This window comes from Pimephales promelas, chromosome 3, assembly GCF_988280905.1.
Source record: "Pimephales promelas chromosome 3, fPimPro1.hap1.1, whole genome shotgun sequence".
NCBI classification, from domain to species: Eukaryota; Metazoa; Chordata; class Actinopteri; order Cypriniformes; family Leuciscidae; genus Pimephales; species Pimephales promelas.
This window is the reverse complement of record NC_142771.1, coordinates 7,970,001-7,982,317: the sequence shown is the minus strand read 5'-3', so window position 1 is coordinate 7,982,317 and position 12,317 is coordinate 7,970,001. Positions and strand designations below refer to the sequence as shown.

The window sequence follows — 12,317 nt, the reverse complement described above, 5'->3', positions numbered from 1 at the left end:
TCCAGACGATGAATAAGGGTCTTATCAAGCGAAACGATCGCTCATTTAATAAATAAATAACAAAGTTTAAGTTTTATAAGCACAAATGTTCGCCTTGCTCTGTTCTGTGATGAGCGTTTGTGACTCTCCTGTTCGAACTCGTTTATCAAAATGAACAAATCTTTTTCAGTCATTTGGTTCATTCAACGAATGAAACGAACGAATTGACTCGGAAAAAGATTTGTTCATTTTGATGAACGAGTTCGAACAGAGTCACACAGAACAGAGCAAGCAAAGTGAGGATTTGAGCTTATAAAACTTAAACTTTGTTTTGTTTTTTTTAAATAACATCCGGTGTCACACCAACAGTGCTCTCTGACATCACTGATCCGTACAGGCCAGACGCTGCGCTGGGATCAGTCCTGATCTGACTGATCTCATTCACTGATCCCTGATTCACAGATGCTGCAGGACACACCACAGCAGATTTCTGTCACTAGCATGCTAACATATTAGCATACTGCATATGTGCATTTCCTGGGATCTGCCAACAATGCGATTAAATTTTTGTGTATTTAATTGTATTATTCAATGCTACAAGAAAAAGAGGTATTAAATTTGTCACATTTAAAAAAAAAAAAAATAGCAGTCAAAAGAAAAGAAAAATACATAAAATTAGCATTTTAGCATTTTAGTTTGCTCCAAAAGTTAATTTAATCAAATTTAGCTTATATAATGTGAAAATTTGGTTTGCTTTTCATATATATGGCATTTTCCTAATAAAATAAATAATTGTACAATGTATTCTTCCTTACTTTTCGGAAATTCATTCTAAAAAAACGGGGAAAAAAAAAAACCATCAAATACACAGATTTCTATTACAGTCCTGTTTTCTGTTATAGGTTTCTAAATCATTCCAACATCATCTTTAGTAAATAAAATGATAAAACAAAGCCAAATTATTGCTTTTTTCCACAAAATTCACAGGTATATGAAATATTCAGTTTTAATCTTTCCAGAACATGCTTAAATGGATACATATTTTGTCACACCCTTCTTTTCATTTTGTTATTTCTACAAAATTTGTTTAGATTTTTTTCATGCTTTGTTCGAATAGACATTACCAAAAAAAAAAGCATTTTCTATTTTTAGAAAAAAAAAACACTTGTTTGCTGAAATAAAAATCAAACAAAATGAGGTAATGTGATGATAATGTGTCAAACATATATTACAGTGCATGTTTACAGTGGCACTATATTTGTTTGGGATGCACATTACTTTAATAACACATGGTGTGTGGAGCATCTGCTCTTCTGTAAACCATCGAACTGCACAGGGTCCCTCGGGGTGTCCAACATAGAGACAGACGTCGACTGTTAAACGTTTGACACACTATCATCCTACGGTGACATCATTGCAGACAGACTCATCAATAAGTCATGATTGGATCACGCGTCTGTAATGATTCACTGTATCTGTGTTCCTGTATGACTCTTCTCAGAAGGTATTGATGGCGATTACTATAAGGTCAGCTGTATTGTATACAGTATTGGACACAAGATTGTGCTGAATGCATCACTGCCATATACATTGCAAAAAGTTTGCTTAATCAGCATTTTGGCCTTGTTCTTGAGTAAAAATATCTTAAAAGGAGTAGTTCACTTTAAAAAAAAAAAATCCTATTAATCTACTCACCCCCATGTCATTCAAGATGTCCATGTCTTTTTTTCTTCAGTCGAAAAGAAATTAAGGTTTTTGATGAAAACATTCCAGGATTTTTCTCCATATAATGGACTTCAATGGGAACCAAACGGTTCAAGGTCCAAATGAGAGTTTCAGTGTAGCTTCAAAGGGCTTTAAACGACACCAGACCATGAATAAGAGAGTAGTGTTTTGCATTTTTCACATCCGTGTGTACGTGGCTAATCATTTGATGTTTGTGTGGAGTTACACAATTTTTGCATTTTTTGGAAATAGTTTTGAATGGTGTGTTTGCTTTTGCGAGAGGTGTCTGATGTTTTGCATGTTGTGTTTTGTGGTTTTGTGAGAGTTTCAAGAAATTGAGCCATAGTGTGTGTAAGCAATTTGAAAAAACTGTAATCTGTTACACGTGCCCTTTTTGAGCATGAATGAATTAGAAAACACTCTTTAATTAAAAACAAACAAATACTTTAAAAGTGATTCGACTTCAGGGAAAAAAGTGTAAAAAAAAAAAAAAGTTCTAGACGTTGATTTTTACTGTATTTATTATGCATTTTTTTATACAAAACATATATTTTTTTACAATATTTTGGCTCTAGAAAACCAAAGCCATGTCAATCTAGCTATGTTTCAAATTTGAGGTTGATATCAAAAAAAAATTGAGCCCGCTAAAATATTTCAAAATACCAATTCAATGGTAACGCAGGATGACTTTTGAGTATTTGAGAGATCCCTAATTTATGATAACTAAAATACGCTAATTTGTTGAATTTGCCAAATTTGCGCCCAATCTGAGATTTAAACAAAGCTGTTGATTATTAATAAATTATTTTTATGATCATCATCCATGTTAAAATACTAAAAGCTCATGAATTTAACATGCAAATGTACTATAAAACATTTCAGCACTACAAAGTAAAAAACGTTTGTTTTGTCACTATGGGTCATTTTTTTTAACATTGTAGTGTTATATTAGTAATAACCCAGCAATGGGGTTAAAATAACCCACAGTTGGAAAGATGCTATGCCGATCCATACACTCTAAAAATGCTGGGTTGTTTTAACCCAATTTTGGGTCAAACATTGGGTTAAAATGTAATTTAAAAATGTAACCCAATGGCTGGGTTTGTCCATATTTGACCCAAAACTGGGTTAAAACAACCCAGCATTTTTTTTTTTTGGAGTGTAGCTGGGTTACTAATTGGGTTATTTTCAACTCAACATTTTTAAGCATGAAATGATGCATTTGCTTGAGTAGAACAATGAACACATTCAATTTATTTTTCCCGCTCAATTTGAATCGTTTTTTGTTTCACAGCATAAATCAAAAAATATATATATTTTTTTTTGGGTTATAGTTCGCTCCGCTAGTTTTGCGCTGAAGCAGAAGCTACAGTGAGTGCGTGTTGTTCACATGTCCATCTCTGTCCATGGTGCTGATCACGTGAACCACATTCAGCAACCGCCGTGACTTACACTTAAGTGTGTGTGTGTGTGTCGTTTTACTGGAAAGTCATATTTATGTTTTCTACTTTATCTTATAACATATCGATGAAAATGTTTTTTAGTGATGGTGCATATTCACTAATTTGACAGTGTGTGTGTGTGTGTAGTTTTACCTTATAAACAGTGTGATTTTTGTCACCTGGCGTATGGGATTTCAGTGATGCTCACGCTGACGTCTTGAAGTTGAGCTGAAGATTTAGTCCAGCACAGATGAAGAGAAAACGCTCAATCCTTCAGGCCTTCTGCCAGAGACACGGGCTGAGGATCTTACTCCAAACACACACACACACACAAAGCTGTTGATTATGAGTAACGCTCAGAGAAGTACCCAGCAGACGGACATCATTCATTACGTATTCAGTGACATTGTTCTATGATGCCAGAATGAATCAGTGCAGCCATATGAGTCTATATATGACATATAGGTGAAGGATTATTGTCATATTTCAAATGAAAATTATGCTTAAAGGGATTGTTGGCCACAAAATGTACATTCTGTCATCATAATACTGCATATTCAAACATCCCATGTTATGATTGGATACAAGACAAATCATTTTTTGAATATAAGCAAATAAAAATCCCATTTCCACCACATAAGGGAAAAAATCATTATGATATAAAGTCAAAATAAAATGCAAAATCAAAATATGACATACTAAGAATTATGATATAAAAAGTCAAAATCATGTCACAGTTATGATTTAGCATGTTATAATAAAAAAAATGTGTCATAATAATGACTTTTTTATGTATGCAAATTATGATTTTGAGGAATTAAGGATGAAGAATGTCATGATTAGGATTTTGAAAGCATGAATTATTATTATTTTACTTATGTAGTGTAAATTGGCTTCCGTACATTTGAGATATACAGCAGAGGAGATTATCAGTGAATAATGCGTTAAATTTGTTGCTCACACAAAGCGTTGTATGACTTCATAAAACTCGGAATAGACCAACAGTGAATTAATGTGCATTATCATAATTGCCATAACGATTCTGAACTGTAAAAAGCAGTCACGTGCTTGTAGAACTTGTAATTACCACGTGTAAAGTAGTCATTTTCTGAAAGAGGCTGCGACTTACCACCTGACCCTTAAAGCTGTGTTCAACTTGAAGGGCGTTTGACCGATCGGTGTATGTCTTAAGTACCGTGAGAGCAATACTAACTGGAGATGTATGCCTGCAACGCGTGTTTTTCCAACATTATACCCGTGAAAGTGCACTGGAACTGCAGTCAATCCAGTGACTTCCCAGTTCCCACCTGTGAACTCTTTTTTTTTTTTTTTTTTTGTAACACGTCAGTTTTATTTCTTTTGCATTTTTCACAATATAGTTTTTCAGAAAATCATGATTTTTTTAATGCTTTATTTAAAACATTCAGTTTCCCACCTGTGAACTAGATCGATCTATTCCAAGTTACGAGCTGTGACGTCACACAGCCCGCGAACCATACAAAAAAACAACGGTTTGTTTACATCTATCTAGCCTTGCGCTCAGGTAGTTTGGCATGACTGGCCTGGAAAGCTACAAAGTCGTGGACATCGTGGATTGAAGTCATGATTTACGTGCTCAAAAACCTACCTGGAACACAACATTATTCCCGGTAATTATGGCATGGCGAGAACGCAGCATTATTATTAGCCATATTTTTTGGGAACCCTGGGTCAATTTACGGTATGTTTGTTTTCATTATATACGTGGGTGAGCAAACATCTGCTTTGTGTTCGGGTGATCTCTTCGAAGAAAAGTTCCACATGGGTTAATCAAGAAACATGAGGGGTCAGCAAATAATGTTTCATTCTGAGTGCGCTATCACTTTAAAAAGCTAAAACGCTCCGTCAGGCGTGCACGAGCAGACTCGTCTGCTTCTCTCCTGAGGATTCGTCATTAGTGGAAAACAGACGAGACTCGCGCGCATCAAACGAATGTGCGAAGAAAAATATTAAAACATTTACGCTACTCTTTCTGTGTGCCCCGGTTTCCTCCTTCTCATGGGAACGGTGACCTTGGTTCCTGCTCTCTGATTGGAGAAAGCTCAGCAAAGCTCAGCTGTCAGGCTATGGGTTTGCCAGCCGCGCGCCGATACACGTCACTGTTGTGCACGCGCGCCCTCTTTTGGTCATAGTACGAGTCTGACACCCTAAAGTGATTTTTACCCGTTTATGGTCTCATCGCAGCCTATTATTTGGGCAGTTTGATATTTAAGTTATTTTAATTTTTAAAATACGACTATGGTAATTACTATAATGTAAAATATGTTTATATATATATATATATATATATATATATATATATATATATATATATATATATATATTGTGTATTATTTTATAATATATTATCAGATTGATATAGGCTATCATTTAAAAGGCAATGCATTAAGTTATACATAATTGCAGTATTTGTTTGCTTCGTTTTCTTTATACTGCATATGTCTTTGACTTTTTTCAATGAGGTTCACCAGTGAGGTTACAAATACACTGAACTGAAGCAATACTGAAGTGACTTAAGCTGAGAAATGAAATGACACTCTTGGCTTTTTAGAACCGCTTTTCAGGAGAATTAGAATTTTTTTACTATTGTGAAGCTACTGTGAAACAATCCACTGAAAAAAATAAAGATTTTTGCTGCTTAGCAACACAGTTGCTATACATTTTGTCCAAACTTAATTTGATTGTGTTCAATCTGCTTAAATATATGTAAAATTTAAGTTTACTTAATCCGTTTGTGTTGGATTACATGAATGATTGTGTTGAATTAACTGAAACTGCGCAGTGCTTGTTAATTCCCAGCATGCTTTGCATATGTTGAAATATAAATGTTTAAATTAAGTGTTATGTTATGTGTTTTTGAGAAAATGATAAAAGGAGAAGACTTGATAGTGCGTAGTTGTGTTTAATGTTCAATTACATTGAAATTATTACAACCATTTACAGTAAATTACACAGTGTGAAGAAGAGTAGAGCATTGACTGATTCAGCATGTAAATCTATCGTTTAAGATGCTAAAAAGTGCGATTGGTAGTAAATAATTGGCTATATATGGTCTAAAAATTGATTAGTGTGTCACTAAAATATTCTATATTGCATTGGGTGAATGGATATTTGAATTACAATACCTGAATCATATTAGTTGGTCTAAAACGTTGCAAACTAGTTGGGCTGACACTATTAAATTAAGCTGTGCCCAACCATAGTAAATAAGTTGAATCAACCTTAATAAATTAAGTTGACCCAACGCAAGTACATTAAATTGGAGTAACAGAATTTCATATTGAAATGTTGAAATCCTTTCCATGATTTTTTTATGTTCATTCAAAGAGTATTTTTCTTTGAGTGTATATTGTATATTGTAAAGCGCTTTAAAATAAAGTTCTGACTGTTTTCTTATGTGTCCATCAGGCAGTAAAGCAGCTTGTCCTGCAGAATGACAAAGTCAGTTTATTTTAGAGCCAAAAACAGACTGATTATCTGCAGCAGGTCTTATGAATGAATGCATGAATGAATGAATGAACACAGGACAGATTTACTGCTCACATATGGACTTGGACAGACACACGATGTATGTAAAATAGAAGAATGCAATATAAACTCATACTTTTGCTTGTTGAATGCAGGGTTCAGCATATCAGCTTTAAAGCAAAATACACTGCAGTTATAATATTGCCTCTGAAAAAAATGTTCCTGTCTTGGTTTGTTTGTTAAGACACACACACTCACACACACAGTTTGGATCACATCACTATGAGCAGCACTAGTACCAGTAATGATTGAGTTCTCATCAACAGTAATGCCGTGTTGAGCTCATTCATGTGCTGGAGGATGACGTCATGATCTGAGGGTTGAGTGTTAATCTGCTGTAACAGTTGGCAGTGAGTGACCACAGACGCTCAGACGGTCCAGGTAATCCCTTCACAACATATTTGAGGTGTGTAAACACCTGAGAAAGACATACGTGCACCTGCTGTTTAACAGATCTGTTAGCATGACCGCTAGTGACCTCAGAAACACACATCACTGTTAACACACTACAGATATGACATAAATGTGAATATGATGTATTAAAAATTCTACATACTTATATTGAAGGAATATGAATCATATCCAGAGACTAGAATATCACACTGACGCAAAGGGTTATGTTTCTTTATCATCTATTTACTTTAATATTCCTGTGTGAAACACTTTGAATTTCCACTTAGTATGAAATAATGTGCAACATTAATAAACCTAAATGATTAAATTCCAACAGTTTCTTAATTGAATTTGATTCTGAATTGGATCCAAAATGCTAAATTAGATCCAACAATCATTGAAATTATTCTAAATTGTATAAAATTCAAAATTGTATCTAACAATCATTGAGAAGATTTGAAATTAGATCCAAAATTCTAAATTGTATCCAACAATCATTAAAATGATTCAAAATTAGATCCAAAGTTCTAAATTGTATCCAACAATCATTAAAATGATTCAAAATTAGATCCAAAGTTCTAAATTGTTTCCAACAATCATTGAAATAATTCAAAATTAGATCCAAATTTCTAAATTGTAACAATCATTGAAATGATTCAAAATTAGATCCAAAGTTCTAAATTGGATCCAACAATCATTGAATTCAAAATGAAATCCAAAATTCTAAATTGTTCTAAATTAACAATCATATAATTTATTCGAAATTAGATGCAAAATTCTAAAATTTATCCAACAATCATAAATAATTCAAAATTAGATCCAAAATTCTAGGTAAATTGGATCCAACAATCATTGAAATTATTCTAAATTGTACCTAAAATTCTAAATTGGATTACAATCATTGAGAAGATTTGAAATTAGATGCAAAATTCTAAAATTTATCCAACAATCATTGAAATTATTCAAATTTAGATGCAAAATTCTAAATTGGATCCAACAATCATTGAAATTATTCAAATTTAGATCCTAAATTCTAAATTGTATCCAACAATCATTGAATTTATTCGAAATTAAATCCAAAATTCTTAATTGTTTCCAACAATCATATAATTTATTCAAAATTAGATGCAAAATTCTAAAATTTATCCAACAATCATTGAAATGATTCAAAATTAGATCCAAAATTCTAAATTGGATCCAACAAACATTAAAATTATTCAAAATTAAATCCAAAATTCTAAATTGTTTCCAAAAATCATACAATTTATTCGAAATTAGATGCAAAATTCTAAAATGTATCCAACAATCATTGAAATAATTCAAAATTAAATCCAAAATCCTAAATTGGATCCAACAATCATTTAAATTATTCAAAATTAAATCCAAAATTATAAATTGTTTCCAACAATTATATAATTTATTCGAAATTAGATGCAAAATTCAAAAATGTATCCAACAATCATTGAAATGATTCAAAATTAGATCCAAAATTCTAAATTGTATCCAACAATCATTGAAATGATTCAAAATTAGATGCAAAATTCTAAAAATGTATCCAACAATCATTGAAATTATTCAAAATTAAATCCAAAATTCTTAATTGTTTCCAACAATCATATAATTTATTCGAAATTAGATGTAAAATTCTAAAATTTATCCAACAATCATTGAAATGATTCAAAATTAGATCCAAAATTCTAAATTGTATTCAACAATCATTGAAATAATTCAAAATTAAATCCAAAATTCTAAATTGGATCCAACAATCATTGAAATTATTCAAATTTAGATCCTAAATTCTAAATTGTATCCAACAATCATTGAATTTATTCGAAATTAGATGCAAAATTCTAAAAATATATCCAACAATCATTGAAATGATTCAAAATTAGATCCAAAATTCGAAATTGGATCCAACAATAATTGTAATTATTCAAAATTAAATCCAAAATTCTAAATTGTTTCCAACAATCATATAATTTATTCGAAATTACACGCAAAATTCTAAAATGTATCCAACAAACATTGAAATAATTCAAAATTAGATCCAAAATTCGAAATTGGATCCAACAATCATTGAAATGATTCTGTTTGTTTAATATTACACAACTAAAACAAATTAAGTAATTTAATAAAACCCATTGCATGGTGACGTTCTCCTGTCTGATTATAACCGGCGTAGTTCTGTGAGTTTATAGACTAATTTCCTTATGACAAACTTATTTGTTTGCCTTCTATAAGTGCCATAAAACTAAACTCTAGTCCATTAAACAATCAGCGGAAGCAAATATTGACATAACAAATACTGACTCTTTCTCTCAGTGCATGCGATATTTACTCAACTCAGCTTAGAATTTATTTATAAATCACTTTCAAACCATACGAATGAACCAAAGACAAATTTACTGTCTTTCCTGAGATTCGAACCCATGACCTTAAACTCTATTTGTTGGTTTAACATGAGTGAATGAGTTTCACACGTCAGAAGGCAGATCTGCTTACGTGCCTCACTGCCAGTTCTAATGAGCTTAACGCATTAAGATCCTCACCTCCACCTGATCATGAGTGTGTGTTTGTATTTCTCCTCCTGTTGACTCAATCTGGTGTTTCCCGAAAGGGATCTGACATGTGTGTCGTGGCCCTTATAAAGAGGTCCACTCGAGCGTCCATGCATTGATCACATTAGTCAGCCGTGCTTGAAGACTTCTCGTCTCCACCTGAGAGAACATGGAGCCCATCAGCCATGCCGTGAGCGTCCCAGACTCGGGTTACCTCCGCAGGCCGATGCGTGCGGTCCCAAGAGGAGTCTCATCTCAATTTGTCGGGAGCACCATTGTGATTCTGTCCTCGTACGCCGTTGCGACGTTGGCCATGAACTGCGGCAAAAAGATCCTGGAAGAGCGACTGAAACCGTCTGAAAACTGATGTCGAGTGCCTCATCAAGAGCTGCTGTTATTTGATACGGACATGCGGCTTGGAGAGGCTTTCTTCAATAAAACCATGTGCAAAATGTTCCAGTCTTCAAGGACTCAGGTTGATGAATGGAACTTTGTTGTGAAGCTTTTCTCTGCGATTCTGCTGAGGCCATGAACAGAGAAACAGACAATTATATCAGCATCGGCTGTCATATAAGTCCAGGACTCTGGAACAAATGAACCAAAATTAAGCCTAAGGGACCGGATTTCACAGACGTTTTTACTGATATGTTTTTCATTGTTTGAATTTAAAGATAAAGCCAATTGTTTGTATTTGTTTTATTCTGATAGTGAAGCAGAGATATGCATTGACAGTTTTGTAAAAGAAATCAAGTGTGATTTGTTCATGACAATGTACAGAATTCATTAAAATGTTTTGATATATTGTGTTAAAAGAGTTTGTTGGACCTTGCTTTATTGTAAATGCACTTCCGAGAGCAGATTATGTTATTCAACATGAGTAGAAGATTAACCTTCACATTGACAAACATTATAGTCATCAGTATATGGTAATGTAATAAGCATGATTCACATGTGAAGTCCATACACCACGCATTTATAGCGTCTGACAGACGTTGCTAAGCCTCTCCTTATAAAGAAACATGACTTGTTTAGTTTAGGGTTTTATCACACACCACTAGATTGAGCGCTTCTGTTCGGCTGAATGTCGATCCTGCCAGCAGAAAACAACAGGCAGTTTTACACTAACCAGATTAAGTGAAACACAATGCAATGCAGAAACAATCGTACGTCTTAGCTCAGAGACACTTTGTTGGGGGGAGCTTCGAGGATAAGCTATTTTAATGGTTTTCAGGGGTGGAGAGTTAAGCTAAATTAACAACTTTTGTGAGGAAATTGCTTTCTTCATGAATTGACAGTTTGTCTGCTAATATTACATTTTTGGTATTGAATATTTATTTTAAGTAAGGTTTATTTAGAGTTTTTGTAACGCAGGCTAATAAGAGTTGGTCAAGAAGGACTTGGTGCCGTGACCCGGATGGGAGTGTAGTTTAGGAGTGTAACGTAGGTCAGTATGAGCTGTGTGTGTAAAGCTCACTCCCCTTATTTCAAGAGGCGCGTTAGCAGCTGACGCTAGCAGTCTTTAGCATCCTTGTTAGTACGCTTGACTCCCACGCTGGAGACCCCAGTTCGAGTCCTGCTCAGAGCGGGTCGAGAAGGACTGGTTACATTTGGTGCCGTGACCCAGATGAGAGTTAGTTTTAGGGGGGAGTGTAACATACGCCAGTTAGAGCTGTGCTTGTAAACCTCACTCCCTTGGTCTCACAAGGCACTTTAGCCACTGATGCTAGTGGCTGCAGTCTTTAGTTCTTGTTAGCGCCCGCATAACATGCCAGAGACCCCGGTTCGAATCCTGCTTGGGGCAGGTCGAGTAGAACCAGTTACATTCGGTGGCGTGACCCGGATGGAAGTAGGGTTGGGTATCGAGAATCGAGTATCGATTGGAACCGGGTCTAACTTTTCGTTTTTCCCGGAATCGTTCAAAAATTAAAATTTCGATTCCTAGTTTCGATATTCACAGTCCGCCGACCGTAAGAAGAAACCGCTGAACAACACCAACGAAGAAGCGTCTATGAGTAGCTTACGTCGGCGGTCCAAAGTGTGGCTTCACTTTTCTAAAAATAACGAAATCTCGGCAAAATTTGTGACAAAAGGAGTATTTGTGACAGAAGGAGTATTTCCTTCAGAAAGACCGTTGGTTAGCAAGGTTAGCTAAACTTTTTTGACCCTGCCTCTTAAAAGAATCGGAATTGAGAATCTTTAGGAACTGGAATCGAAACAAGGAATCGGAATCGGAATCAGAATCAGAATCAGAATCAGAATCGTTCAAATTCAAACGATACCTAACCCTAGATGGGAGTGAGGTTTAGGGGGGTGAGTGTAACTGCCCCAGGCCAGTGAGAGCTGTGCGTGTAAACCTCACTCTCCTGATCTCAAGAAGCACTTTAGCGACTGACACTAGAAGCTGTGGTGTTTAGCTTCCTTGTTAGTGCGTCTGCTTTCTATGCTGGAGACCCCAGTTTGAATCCTGATCGGACCAAGTCGAGTAGGACCGATTACATGTGGTGCCGTGACCCGAATGGGAGTGATGTTTAGGGGGTGAGTGTAACGTAGGCCAGTAAAAACTGTGTGTGTAAACCTCACTCCCTGATTTCAAGAGGCGCTCTAGCGGTCAACGCTAGTAGCTGTTGTCTTTAGCTTCCTTGTTAGCACGCCT

General features: G+C 34.8%; 1 long non-coding RNA gene across 1 annotated transcript; it reads left to right on the top strand.

Annotated features, from left to right (window-relative positions):
- The first annotated feature begins 4,651 nt into the window (after window positions 1-4,651).
- On the top strand, window positions 4,652-10,459 carry LOC148981947 (uncharacterized). The gene is made up of 3 exons (XR_016155345.1): window positions 4,652-4,795; window positions 6,980-7,094; window positions 9,724-10,459. It is a non-coding gene; the product is annotated as an uncharacterized LOC148981947 (long non-coding RNA).
- Window positions 10,460-12,317: the final 1,858 nt, after the last annotated feature.